This window comes from Loxodonta africana, chromosome 5, assembly GCF_030014295.1.
Source record: "Loxodonta africana isolate mLoxAfr1 chromosome 5, mLoxAfr1.hap2, whole genome shotgun sequence".
Taxonomy (NCBI): domain Eukaryota; kingdom Metazoa; phylum Chordata; class Mammalia; order Proboscidea; family Elephantidae; genus Loxodonta; species Loxodonta africana.
The window spans coordinates 36707739-36722459 of NC_087346.1; the positions used below are offsets into that span (position 1 = coordinate 36707739).

General features: G+C 37.2%; 1 long non-coding RNA gene across 1 annotated transcript in view; it reads left to right on the forward strand.

Moving 5' to 3' along the window:
- LOC135231424 (uncharacterized) overlaps nt 1-13604 on the forward strand; it is a 95565-nt gene extending 81961 nt beyond the window's left edge. The window contains exons 2-3 of the long non-coding RNA XR_010322033.1: nt 8648-8720; nt 12359-13604. This is a non-coding gene — a long non-coding RNA (uncharacterized LOC135231424). The remainder of the gene's footprint in view (nt 1-8647; nt 8721-12358) is intronic.
- Nucleotides 13605-14721: the final 1117 nt, after the last annotated feature.

Below are 14721 nucleotides of genomic sequence, written 5' to 3' on the forward strand. Positions count from 1 at the left end.
TGGCCCTTGGGCCTCACGCACATCTGCCCTGCTGGGGTAAGTGTTCCAAAGCCCTGAAGCTCCACTGAGAAGTGCCTGAAGGCACTCCCACTCTACCAGGAAGCCCCTTGCACACAGGCACTCAGCTCTCTCACGCTGTGGGTTGGCTCCATCACTGTCTGTCCCTGGTCTTCTGGTTCTGCTGCTGCTGCTGGCCCTCTGCTACAGCTTTTCACTATTTGTGCCTTTTCAGGTGTTGACAGTTCTCCTCGCTTCCTTCTAAGTTCTCTAGCCATTCACAGTTTCAAAACCGCTTCCATATTTTAAGTATCTGTTAGAGCAGCAGCCAATCGTGGTACCAAATTCCGCCTTAGTCATGTAGTGCTGCTATAACAGAAGTACCACAAGTGGATGGCTTTAACATAGAGAAATTTATTTTCTCACAGTAAAGAAGGCTGGAAGCCCAAATTCAGGGTTTCAGCTCTCTCTCTGTCAGCTCTGGAGGAAGGTCCTTCTCATCGATCTTTCCATGGACTAGGAGCTTTTCCGCACAAGAACCTTAGGTCCAAAGGATGTGCTGTGCTCCTGACACTGCTTTCTTGGTCATATGGAGTCCCCGACTTTCTGCTTGCCTACCTTTCCTTTTATCTCTTATAAGATAAAAGGTGGTGCAGGCCACATCTCCGAGAAACTCCATTTACATTGGACCAGGGATGTGACCTGAGCAAGGGTGTTACATTTCAACCTAATCTTCTCTTTAATCACAGGCAGAGATTATGATTTATCATACATAGGGAAATCACACAATGGAGGATAACCGCACGATACTGGGAATCATGGCCTAATCACGTTGACAGATATTTTGGGGAGACACATTTCAATCCATGACAAGTACATGGAAAATACTTTCAGAAAAACTTGCCTTAGCAACATTTTCTTTTATTTTCCTATTCATAAGACATACATTAATTTGTTGTCCATCATTTTTCAATTGAGAAAGCTTAATTGGATATGAAAATATGCAATTCTCCTTCACATAATTTAATCAAAACTAAATCACTTTTCCAAATTTCTTAAGACATTCCTAACACAAAAATTAATCTTGAAAATTGTCACCCCTTATAAAAATGATTTGCTATAAAGGTACTTTTTTAATGTTAAGTATAACTACTGCAATTCACCATTTGATAAACTTTGTACCATGTTTTTGAAGCCAAAATAGCCTCATGCATGGGATAACATGAGTACCTTAAAGTCACTCTAGACCTCTGGGAATATTCATATTAAGATGTGCTTTGAATGAAAATAATGAGATCGTGAATTATAACTATATGTGTAAAAATTTGTTTACAAAAATTCACATCATGTTCTGTATTCTTTGCATACCTAGAGATGCATCAATCTTTAAAAAGTTTACTGCTAGGGCATCTAAGACTGGTAACAAATAAAGGCAGTAAATAAATAATATAAATATGCTAAGCCCTGAAAGAGATTCAGGTAATTTAGTCAAAACTGAAAGCAAAACATCAAATAAACTCTTTGCTGTTAAATATTTGGTTTATTTCCTATAGATGAAATCTTCAGATAGTCATAAGATGATGACAAAATATAACTAAGCAAATATTCTCCAACCTTACTATACCTTTTAAGCAGAAGTACACTAGGCTTTTCTGCATGGTATTTTAATATACTGGACAGAGTTCATTGACAAATGGCTCACACAAGTGGACTTCATAAACATTGTCTCATTTGCAAGTGATCGCTTCTAACAATATTATATGAAGGACCTAGAGATTTGTTGGTTCTCAGTAAAAATTACAATTAATAATTTCTTATTTATAATTATTAATAATGAGCCCAGTGGCAAGCGAATAAGTGCTCGGCTGCTAACTAAAGGTCAGCAGTTCAAACCCACTCAGTATCTCTATAGGAGAAAGGCCTGGCAATCTGCTCCCATAAAGATTAAAGCCTAGGAAACACTACTGGGCAGTTCTGCTCTGTCCTATAGAGTCACAATGAGTTGGAATTGACTCAGCAGCACACAACAACAACAATTAATAATTGCATATATACAACAAAATTGAAATCACTCTAAGATAATACCTTCTTTTGAAGAGTTCTTCAAAGGAATTGAAAAGCAAGCTGCAATTGAAATGATATTCAATAGTTGGAGTTATCACTGAACTATCAAAAGGAAAACACATTTATCTACTTCGCCATCCAGTCAGTACACACACTGATCCAAAACTCCATTATACAGATTTTTTTCACCCACAGCAAAGCTGTTGCTGTTGTTTGGTGCCATCAAGCTGGTTCCCACTCATAGCAATCCTATGAACAACAGAATGAAACACTGCCCAGTCCTTTCACCGTTGTTATGCTTGAGCCCATTGTTGCAGTCACTGTGTCAACCCAGCTGGTTGAGGGTTTTCCTCTTTTTCACTGATCTTTTACTTTACCAAGCGTGATGTCCTTCTCCAGGGACTGATCCCTCCTGATAACATGTCCAAAATATGTGAGACAAAATCTCAAAATCCTTGCTTCTAAGGAGAATTCAGGTTGTACTTCTTCCAAGACAGATTTGTTCATTCTTCTGGCAGTCCATGGTATATTCAATATTCTTCACCAACGACACAATTTGAAGGCATCAATTCTCCTTGGGTCTTCCTTGTTCACTGTCCAGCTTTCACATGTATATGAGGTGATTGAAAACACCATGGCTTGGATCAGGCACACCTTAGTCTTCAAGGTGACATCTTTGCTTTTTAACACTTTAAAGAAGTCTTTTGCAGCAGATTTGCTCAATGCAATGCATCTTTTGATTTTTTGACTGCTGCTTCCATGGGTGTTGATTGTGGATCCAAGTAAAACGAAATCCTTGAAAACTTCAGTCTTTTCTCCATTTATCACAATGTTGCTTATTTGTCCAGTTGTGAGGATTTTTGTTTTCTTTATGTTGAGGTGTAATCCACACTGAAGGCTGTGGTCCTTGATCTTCATCAATAAGTGCTTCAACTCCTCTTCACTTTCAGCAAGCAAGGTTGTATCGTCTTCACATCACAGGTTGTTAATGAGTCTTCCTCCAATCCCGATGCCCGTTCTTCATATCGTCCAGCTTCTTGGATTATTTACTCAACGTACAGGTTGAATCGGTATGGTGAAAGGATACAACCCTGACGCACACCTTCCCAGACTTTAAACCACTCAGTATCCCCTTGTCCTGTTGAAACAACTGCCTCTTGATCTATAGACAGGCTCTTCATAAGCACAATTAAGACTTCTGGAATTCCCATTCTTTGAAATGTTATCCATAATTTGTTACGATCCACACAGTCAAATGCATTTGCATAGTCAATAAAACACAAGTAAACATCTTTCTTGGTATTCCCTGCTTTCAGCCAGGATCCATCTAACATCGGCAATGATATCCCTGGTTCCACATCCTTTTCTGAATCTGGCTTGAATTTCTGGCAGCTCCCTGTCTGTATACTGTTGCAGCCATTTTTGAATGATCTTCATCAAAATTTTACTTCCATGTGATATCAATGATAACTGTTCGACAATTTCCTCATTTAGTTGAATCACTTTTTTTGGGAATAGGCATAAACGTGGATCTCTTCTAGTCGGCTGGCCAGGTAGCTGTTCTCCAAATTTCTCGGCATAGACAAATGAGCACTTCCAACGCCTAATCCATTTGTTGAAAAATCTAAACTAGTATTCTGTCAATTCCTGGAACCTTGTTTTTCACCAGTGCATTCAGCGCAGCTTGGACTTATGCCTTCAGTACCATCGCTTCCAGATCATATGCTGCCTAATCAAATGGCTGAAAGTCAACCAATTCTTTTTCGTATGGTGACTCTGTATATTCCTTCCATACTTTTGATGCTTTCTGTGTAGTTTAATATTTTCCCGGTATAATCCATCAATACTGGAACTTAAGGCTTGAATTTTTTCCTCAGTTCTTTCAGCCTGAGAAATACTGAGCATGTTCTTCCTTTTTGGTTTTTTTTTTTTTTTAACTCCAGGTCTTTGCACATATTATCATAATACTTTGTATTCTTGAGCTGCCCTTTGAAATATTCATTTCTTCCTCTTGCTTTAGCTACTTGATGTTCAAGAACAACTTTCAGAGTCTCTCCTGACATCCATTTTGGTCTTTTCTTTCATTCTTGTCTCTTTAATGACCTCTTGCTTTCTTCATGTATGATGTTCATGATATCATTCCATAATGCATCTGGTCTTTGGTCATTAGTGTTCAATTCGTCAAATCTGTTCTTGAGGTGGTCTCTAAATTCAGGTGGGATATACTCAAGGTCGTACTTTGGCTCTTGAGGACTTGTTCTAATTTTCTTCAGTTTCAGCTAAACTTTCCTATGAGCAATTGATGGACTGTTCTGCAGTCAGCCCCTGGCCTTGTTCTGACTGATGATTTTGAGCTTTCCAGTTGTCTCTTTCCACAGATGTAGTCAATTTGACTCCTGTATATTCCATCTGGCGAGGTCCATGTGTATTGTCACCATTTATGTTGGTGAAGAAAGGTATTTGCAATGAAGAAGTTGTTGGTCTTGCAAAACTCTATCATGCAATCTCCAGTATTTTTTCTATCACCAAGGCCATGTTTTCCAACTACCAGCCCTTCTTCGTTTCCAACTTTTGCATTCCAATCACCAGTAATTATCGATACATACTGATTGCATTTTTGATCAATTTCAGACTGCAGGAGTTGGTAAAAATCCTCTATTTGTTCATCTTTGACCTTAGTGGCTGGTGTGTAAATTTGAGTAACAGTCATGTTAACAGGTCTTCCTTGTAGGTGTATGGATGTTATCCTATCACTGACAGAGTTGTACTTCAGGATAGATCTTGAAATGTTCGTTTTGATGATGAATGCAATGCCATTCCTCTTCAAGTTATCATTCCCAGAATAGTAGACCATAATATTGTTTAACTCATAATGGCCTATACCAGCCCATTGCAGCTCACTAATGCCTAGGATATCAATGTTTATGTGTTTCATTTCATTTTTGAAGATTTCCAATTCCCCTAGATTCATTCTTCGTACATTCCAGGTTCCGATTATTAATGGATGTTTGCAGTTGTTTCTTCTCGTTTTGATTCATGCCACATCAGCAATGAAGGTCCCGAAAGCTTGACTCCATCTACGCCACTAAGGTCAACTTTACTTTGAGGAGGCAATGCTTCCCCAGTTGTCTTTTGAACGCCTTCCAACCTGAGGGGCTCATCTCCCAGCACTATATCAGACAATGTTCCGCTGCTATTCATAAGGTTTTCACTGGCTAATTTTTTTTCAGAAGTAGACTGCTGGGTCCTTCTTCCTAGTCTGTCTTAGTCTAGAAGCTCAGCTGGAAACCTGTCCACCATGGGTGGCCCTGCTGGTATTTGAATACTGGTGGCATAGCTTCCAGCATCACAGCAACAAGGAAGCCCCCACAGTTCAACAAACTGACAGATGTGTACAGCAAAACTACTTTATATTAAATGATGTACTTCCATTATTGTCATATGAATGACATAGTTTATCTGCTGCCAATTAGGTTTCTGGAATATATAGGTGTTATACAGCTATGGAGGAACTAATGTGATAACTCAGTGATTTAAAAAAAAAAAAACTTGAAATGATGAGATTTCTACGGAAATTTATTCACCAACCTCAAACTTTGTGTTAAAAAAAAAAAAAAGTAGGTCATATATTTATTTTTTAAATGGAAAGTAGTTAACCTTAATTTTATTGTTTTATATACACAGTTCACTGACAATGGCTACATACTTCACGTTGTGTCACCGTTCTCCCTATCTCTGCCCGAATTGTTTTACCACCATTAACGCAGGCTCTTTGCCCCTTAAAACTCTCATCTGTGTTTGAGTTTCTGTTGTCCATTTAATCTCATACAGATAATTCTTCAAAAGAGTGCAATGCTCAAGGAGAACATTCCTTATTAAATGAGCCAAATTGTTTAAAATTAATTTTATTTTAAAAATGCTGCTATATTCTGGATTATGACTGGTAATAAAGTATGCTAAAATCAAGTTTGGAATTCAGTGCTTACCAATTTCCTTTTGAAATCTAAACTTTATACCAGTGCCTCCAGCAGAGGGCACCACACATAATCTCGCACCCTGAAGAGTCTTTCTTCTGGCAACCTTTGGTTTTCTTAAATCGTGCAGGGGCTCCCTCTGCTGTCCTTTTAGACCAGAGAACAGAAAGATGTCAATGTACTGACCCCAAACCTCACACATTTTGTGCAATTATATTCTAAGGATTATTGCATAATCTTGTAGTTCCAGATCTATCCAACTTCACTACCCACAGGACTACAAGAAAAGATAGCAAACAAGTTGAGTAAGGCTTAGTTAAACACTTCTGTAAATAAATGCTGACAAATGTTATTTCTCTAAGTCTAATGAGGGAAAGAAAAGGTACCTCCACGGTATACAATAAGAGGAGAGAATGACACGTAGACACTAAAGCTTCGAATAACTGTGATTTATTAAATCATCCAAATACCTGGGTGAATATCTGCGTTCATTGGTGTGTGTGTATGTGTGTGTATGCCAGCTTTTGGGTTGGGGGGGTGAAGAAGCCACTTGATCCCTGCAGCTACTTTTAATTCAAATTATTTTCCTTGTAGTTTTTTAATTTGCTTTTTTGTTTTATGAAACCAGTGAGTAGTTTTGGTAAGACTCCTAGAGTTTGTCCGTTCGTCTTAAAACAATGAAATTAAATGAGATTGTGTGTCTTTCCACATGTAAAAAAGGACTCATATTGAGACATTTATCTTGATAATTGATTTTTTTTCTAAAATCACTTTCGTATTAAAAAGCAGGTAAGTAGAGGAAGAGTCGTCCTTAGCTTGCTAAGCATCTTGGTACATTCTGAATACTATCCAAATTCTTTAGCTAAACAGTTAGCAAGTTAATGAATTCACGTCAACTTTAATTTCAAATAAATTTTCTAATTGTTTACTTTCCTACCGGGATTTGCCTTCATTCCATGCATTAGTAAATAAAATTGTGCTGGATTATCACAAGCTCAAACCCAACACAAGCTACACTTCCAAACAAATTCATGGAAACGCTTGGAATGTTCAAATCAATCAGCTCCTTTTTAATAATAAATTTTAATACATGGAATATTGAAGCTTTAACACCACAATAATGATAGAGCCCTTTTCTACTAGTTAGCCAAGTGAGTTCTGAAATTTTTAATAATAAAGAATAATTAACTATATCATATTAGTTAAATCAATATTTTTTAAAGTAGTTGCTGACAGAAGAGAGAAATGTTTCTATGCAGTATAGTAAGAAATAGATTTCTGTAAGATCTGTCGGCCTATTCTAAACCCTACCAACAGTGGGGTTTCTGTAGTGAAAAACCAATGTTTTAAGTACTTTCTATAAGATTTCCCTTCTAGGGTTTGAGATAACATGGTTCTTGAATCAAAATGTTCTCTGGGCACATGAAGTTACCATCTTGATTGTAGGCATTCTTTGGCATTCTTTGCACCACTAACACTTATATTTGTGGAGTGGTTTTTGGACCAAAATTTGGGAAAAATTACAAAACCATTCAGTGACTTGCTTACCATTAAAACGTTTTGGTTTCCTTTTTAGAGTCAAATAAATGTATCACTCCATAGTCAGAGAACATTTCCAAGCAAACACAATGAGAACATAACATAAAAAGAAAGAGAGCTTAAAATTTGGGGGGTTAAGTTTTTAATTAAGTTGATCCATTTGTTTCATGATTGTTCTAGGTTTTGGGGCTGGTTGGAGTGCCGAAGATAATATGCTAACCTTTAATGACTAATGCAATCATGTGCTTACCAGAAACAAATCTTCCTTGATATTTTAGAATAAATCTTTGCTTTTAGGTATATTTCAAAGGATAGATTTTATTCTTCCTCCTTGGAGTAATTTTACCTTAGAATTTATGTTCTTGAATTTTTTTTTCTTTTTCCACACACAGTTTGGTTTCAAAGGAATATGGAAAATTTAGAGCACATGTCACCTTTAAAAATCCTCCTAGTTGTGACTTAATTCCTACCTTCTGCACATACCAGTAGGATGATGCCATATTGAGGAAGCACCAAGTCCATGCCAAACTCAATATTTTACTCAGCATTACTACTAAGATCACATTTTATTCAGAAACAAGAAACACTCTCTCTTTATTTAGAGTTTATAAATAGACCCAAAATAAACCTTACCAATTAAACATTACCATAAAAATATAATTCCAATTATCTGCAAATGATTTTTAGATGATTTTGTATTAAAAGTTTTGACCAGATACAGACTGACTTATCATGAAAGCATTCCTTTGGCATGTTTATGTGTGTATGAATTGTTTTCTTTCGATCTGCTACAAAAATGAAAAAAAGAAAATGACTCAGATTCATACAGGAGTCCTCTTGCTGCAACTAATCCGTCCAGATTAGTTGAGTCGTTCGGGCTGTACTTCCTGCCTGAACCTGTCTATATGAACGCAAGGCAGAGTGAAAACAAAATAAAAATTCGGCAAAGATCCTTTTCATTATTTTTTAAGAAGGTCAAAATTTGTTGTCAAATGATTTCAAACTTCAAAGTGCCTCCCTGACTCTCTCTCATTGTCTGTGTGTAAAATCCTATTCATTCACTGTCTTCACAGAAAGAGGGCACAGGCCTTTTTCAGCAAGCTTTTCAAGGAACCCTGCCTATTCCAGCAATGGGAAGACAAACAGGTTCGTAAAATTACAGCAAATCAATCCCTGTCTCCTTAGAAGAAGAGTCACCTACAATAATATCATGAAATCACAAGGGATTTTTTCTTTTTTTTTTTTTGAGAAAGCCTTATGAGATAATCCATTTACGTGTGTTTGTGTGTATGTGTTTTCCTTTCTCTATTTTTAAAGATAAGGGGAATAAGAATGATAGATAATTCATATGGATCAAAGTGGCTTGATTTCGTTATCTATTATAAGGTTTTATTTGAATCTTTGACAAAAAGATTATAGGGCAAGTCTTGTTAGATCTCTGTTTTGCAACTCTAAGCCCTGTGTTATTTATAATATTTTAACAAGGATTAGTAGAAGTGAGGTAAAATGATAAACTTCTATATTTAAATAGTTTTTCTGATAAATTTTAGTTAAAATATCACAGACTGTATTTACACAGACTGAATGCATGGATAAAGCATCAGCCGGCCAGTGACTCATAAGTCCAGGATTCTTTTGAGGACATTTGTCCATGGAAGACATTTCCCAATAGACAGTGGACCCATTTGGTCCAAATGCTAATATTTCTAGTTTTCACCTAGACCACTATGAATTCACTATCGGTATGACAAGAATTTTTAGAAAATTGGACTAAAAAGTGTTCAAGGATTAGGCCACTTCACCATTTTATGATTCTGAATCCCCCAAAAGATATCATCAGCCAATATGTTCTTCAGGGGAATATCTACTTTTGAAGCCTATCATTTCAGAGAGATGAGCTGTAGAACGTACACCATTAGTAAAAACAAGTTTCAGTTCTAAAATAAACACACATATTTTTCACAAAAGAAATTCATCCTATACACATTTTCTCCAAGGTGACCTCTGTAGTAGGGCAACTATTTATTGGGAGTTGTTGACTTTTTCCCTTTAGTTTTCCACTCTAGCTGTATTTTGGTGGTACTCAAATCTGCTAATTTCTAGGGGAGATCTCTTAGTTTCCCTAATTTTGGAAGCTGAACATGTCGTGTAGGAATTCTTTGACTTTCTTTGGGTAGTTTGACCTGGGTGGTTTTGTTTCCCATGGAAGAATGTAATCTCCCTATGGGCAGGGACCAGGTATATTATTTTTATTCATTCCACATCCTGTGACTATGCTCTCAAGGCTTGGTAAAAGCTTTCACACTTACTTCACTGGTAGACTCTGATCTATGAGAATTTACATAGCTCTGTAGTTTGTGAGCACAGCCAGGGTCACATGGGACTCTCCATATTATGCACTGGAGATAAATATACAGTGAACCCTGTGAGAGCAGGAACTCAACAGGACTGCCTTTTTTTCCAGGTCTCACAAGTTTTCCTCCTTTGACAGGGTGCAGTCTTACCACTTTTTTTATTGCTCCTTTTAGTAGAAAATATTTTAGTTTTCCTTTACTGACAGGTTTCCACCTTACACAGTTTCTGGCTTTTGTCGGTTTTACTGTATCAGTGATCAAGTGCCATACCTGGCCTAATACACAGCAAGTGTTCGATAAATATTTGTGGAAATATTTTTCCAGAAAGACCAAAAATGGGTTTCAAATAAATGTTCAGACCCGGAAAATATTTATTTTCTTGACAAAAAAGAAGAAATACAAAATCCCTGACTTACACACAACTTCCCCAAACCTAAACCCACTGCCATGAAGTGGGCTCTGACTCCTAGTGACCATATAGGACAAAGTGGAATCACCCCATAGGGGTTCCTAGGCAGACCTTCAGGTCTCTTTTCCCATGGAATGGCTGGTGGGTTCAAACCATCAACCTTTGGCTGAGACCCTGTATGTTTAACTACTGTGCCACCAGGGCTCCTTAGGTACAACTTAAATTCAATAAAAGAATTCTCATAGTAAGTCTATCAGCCCAACTTTGTTCCTGTGAAAGATCTGCTGTGTAGAACAAAGGGCTTTTTATCTTCTTCAGTATCAACCTCAAAATTTAAAGATGGAGAAAAGACATCCTACTTTCTGTGACTAATATTTTGTTAGTCTGTTATCTGTGAATTCATATGAATCTTAAAATGTTCATTTTCAGGGAAGATACTTTCCAAACTCATTAGTCTTTTCAAATTGTATTTTCAAATTCGTTAGTCTTTTTAAGCCCTAGTAGATAATTAAGATATTCCTATGTTTATATATGTACTCACACACATATACCCAGAGAACACAGTACAGATAGTGTCACTGAGTGTTTATACATTCATATATTAGTGTGCCTCTTTGCATGTCCAGGTTGACTGAACACATTTTTGCATGTATGCACATGAACTCACAGGTGCCCTCTACTGCAGACACACCCACACAGTTTCCCAATTGTTATCTTCAACCTTGCACAGCACTATTTCCCAACTTCCATGACCTCAAGCATAAACATACCTTTCCTCTCCTGTTTACTGATTTATTCTTTAGCGGATAAACACAATCTGGTGACCACCACTGCCCTCTTTTCCTGTCTGCCTTGGCCAACTGAGGGAACCATGGCTGCCTGAGATTCCTATCCGGGGGAAAAAATAATTTATCAGTGGTAAAGTTTTTTTTTTTTAAAGTTTAGGACTTGTGCAAGGGCAGCTGACACTTCTGCACAGCCCACTGACTAACTGGAGTCGGCAGATGTTACTCTGCACGTTTTCAGCTTCATGACCTCTCCCACCATGTAAAGATTATAATGCTTCATTTCTCAGTAAACTTAAATGAAAACCTACTATTTGAGAATGAATATCATTTCTCCGGGATAAACAAATCAATACCAGTTCTCTAATTTCAATACTGACAGTAAGTGTGTATTTCTCATGCTTTGTTCTCAAAGGCATTCCTTTATATGAACGAATAAATTTAGATGCTCGAGAAAATTCGGCGAGGGCAGCCTGAATCTGTTAGAACACTGGGAAGTCAAGGTTTTCACACAGCGCTCATGTGCACATTTTGCTTGCTTTATATTAACAATTGAGAAATATAGTTGGGAATATGTATACCACTGGCAACCACGAATGTCTATATTACAGCTTATGTGGTTGGGCTGAAAGCTATTGCACTTTACAAGAATGTCCAGCACCAAGTTGCTTTTTCCAATACCATGACATTATGAATTATCATATATTTACAGTAAAAAATAAAACTGGAGAAATTGAACCCTTGCTGTCTAAGAAAGGTATGACGTACAACTTTCACATTATTGGCTAGAAAGAATACATTAACTACTGGCTTTACCCATGTTTAAAATCTTTCTCATTTGCAAGATGTCCTTCTTGTTAGCTTAATTGCACGGTATACCATTTCACACTTATCTCTTAAATCTCCATTTTCCGAGTAAAATTCTAGTACAAGAACCCCCAGTACTCCCCAATATTTCTGGATTTTATGTTAAACTATTTTTATGTTGTAATTATTGGAAATATTGCAATAGCAATTTCTTTATCACCAGAGTCTCCAAATGAGCCAGATACTTCCTTGTTATACATAGTACCGTGAAGAATGGCAAATCAAGGAAGGGCCACAGGGATTTCTTTTACACTGCAGATCCATTTGTTGTCTGTATTATTAATTCCTAGGATTGCACATAGTAAAACATCACATGTGGATTCCAAATGTGCAGCAAATTTACACCAACTTACCATATTTTTCTTCCAGGCTGTGCTCACCACGTCCTTCCCCTCCTGTCTGACAACGTGTTGCCATGCTATAAAAGCCCTAATGCCCATTTTCAACGATTAGCTGTGCATCAGCATTACCGCCACAAATCCACAAGTTTCACATCAAGCATTAAATGGGATGAATATTGATCTGCTAAAGAGGATTTATTTATTTCTAGCTCTATCCAAAGATCAACTGCTAGCAGCTTTTGGGGGATCTGCGAAGCTCTCACAGCACAAAGCTACTGCATACATGACACTGGACTTGACATTTCAGTTCTGGAAGAAAACCAAACAGTAAATTCAGTGCAATAATCCTAGATAAATGAGATGATCACTGGGAAAGCTGAGATAGTTAAGTGGTCTATCAGAGAAGTCCAACGGATGGTATTGAACAGTTGCTACATAGAATCCTCACTCATGTCAATATGGTCTAAAGCACCATCATATCAGATGCCAATATAATCACATTAAAACAATCTCTACCTCCTGCTTCGATTTCTCTGCCTGTGTATTTTTCTGGATTTATAAGTGGCTGTAAATAATGCACAATATGGCAAAAGTTGCAGTTTAAAGGCTATGGGCAACAATTGTTTTGAATATGTGCAAGCTGCATTAGAACTTAGCATAACGTATATGAAATTAAATCAAATTGTGGTATATAGCACATGAGATGCAGCTCTGAGTTCTCACAAGTGGCACCAGAGATGGTGGGTAGTATTGTGCAAGTGAAATCAGTCATTTCTGAGAAACAAGGAAGGTTGAATTCTGTCTTAATTTCCAAGACTTGGAGACGCCTCCCTCTTTCTCCAAACGTGGAATATATACTTCTGCTATACCATTCAAGTACTATAATTGTCTGAAAATCAGAACTGGACATGGGATGAACCAAATACAAATTCAGTCCTTGCATGAATTCGGTGTTGCTGAGAGACTCAGTCCTTTGACGCAACAAAACTTTACTCCTACTCATATGGGCATTTAAAAAGTAGTTTTATATCTCTGGTCATCAGAAATTCTGGAAATGTGCACTCATTCAATTAATTTAATAGAATTACAATAAATAACCATTTACCTGTCTTTATTCCAGTACCACAAATTAAAAAAAAAAAATCCAAACAAAATTTTTTGTGACTATAAACATAAAAAAATTCTTAATTACCTAATCCGACATATCAAACAAATTCATTCAGAAATTCTGCAAGCTCGGTACTATACCCACAAAAATAATTTATAATAAAGATTGATGAGGAGAAAATGGTGGTATCTTTGTCATTTTTATACTACTTTTTTCATGTTAAAACATGTACATAAGCAGTATCTTAAAAGAGCACAAACCCTTGTGAAGGGCAAAATAGTACAGTGAAATCCGTGAGAGCTAGAACTTGACCGGACTACCTGGCTTTTCCGGGTCAAGTTTTTCATGTTTGACAGGATAGAGTCTTACCACTTTTCTATCACTATTACCAAAAACCAAACCTGTTGCCCTGGAGTCGATTCCGACTCTCAGTAACCCAATAGGACAAAGTAGAACTGCCCCATAGGATCTCCACAGAGGGGCTGGTGGATTCGACCTGCCGGCCTATTGGTTAGTAGCCTTGCCTCTTAAACACTGAGTCACCAGGGCTCTCTATCGCTATTAGTGAAGGATATTTTGAGTTTTCCCTCTCTGACAGGTTTCCTCCTTAGAGGAGCCCCAGCTTTCACAGATTTTTCTGTACCTTTATGACAGTTTTACAGATGAAGGTAGTAAGGATTAGAGAGGGTAAGTTACTTACATGATGGAAAGAGACTTCAGCTCAGCTGTCCTCACTTCAGCTCCCATGGTTTTATTCATTGACTCCGTGGTCTGCAATAGCCAGCTTGGTTGTCCACACCACACAGATCAACTGGAAAGCTGTCCCTTTTATTTTACCCTGTAGAGACACCATCTTAAAGAAAATGTTTCAGAAATCCATAGGGATAGAGGGAAAGTTTAACTAAGAGAAAAAAATCTTAGAATATCTCCCAGTCTCTACTGCATTATAACGCTTTGCTGCTCAATCATTTACATTTGTTTTAATCGTTAAACCCATCAAACTATGGAAGAGTCTAAACAATTAAAGAAATAGGAAAAAAAAAATGAACTAGGGTAAGTCTGTGGGTTTTGCAGTTCTAAGATATTAGGAGCAATATCTCAATTTGTAACTTTACCCTTTTAGAAAATAAATAATAACTTCTGTATTAATCATAATGTTTCTGGGAGCTGAAGAATAATGATTTGTTGTGGATATTTGAAACTTTTGGTAGCAGGTGTCCTTGGACGAGGTACCACTTAAATTAATTTGGTTTTGTCCACAGACCTGAGGGTCTAGATTGCTA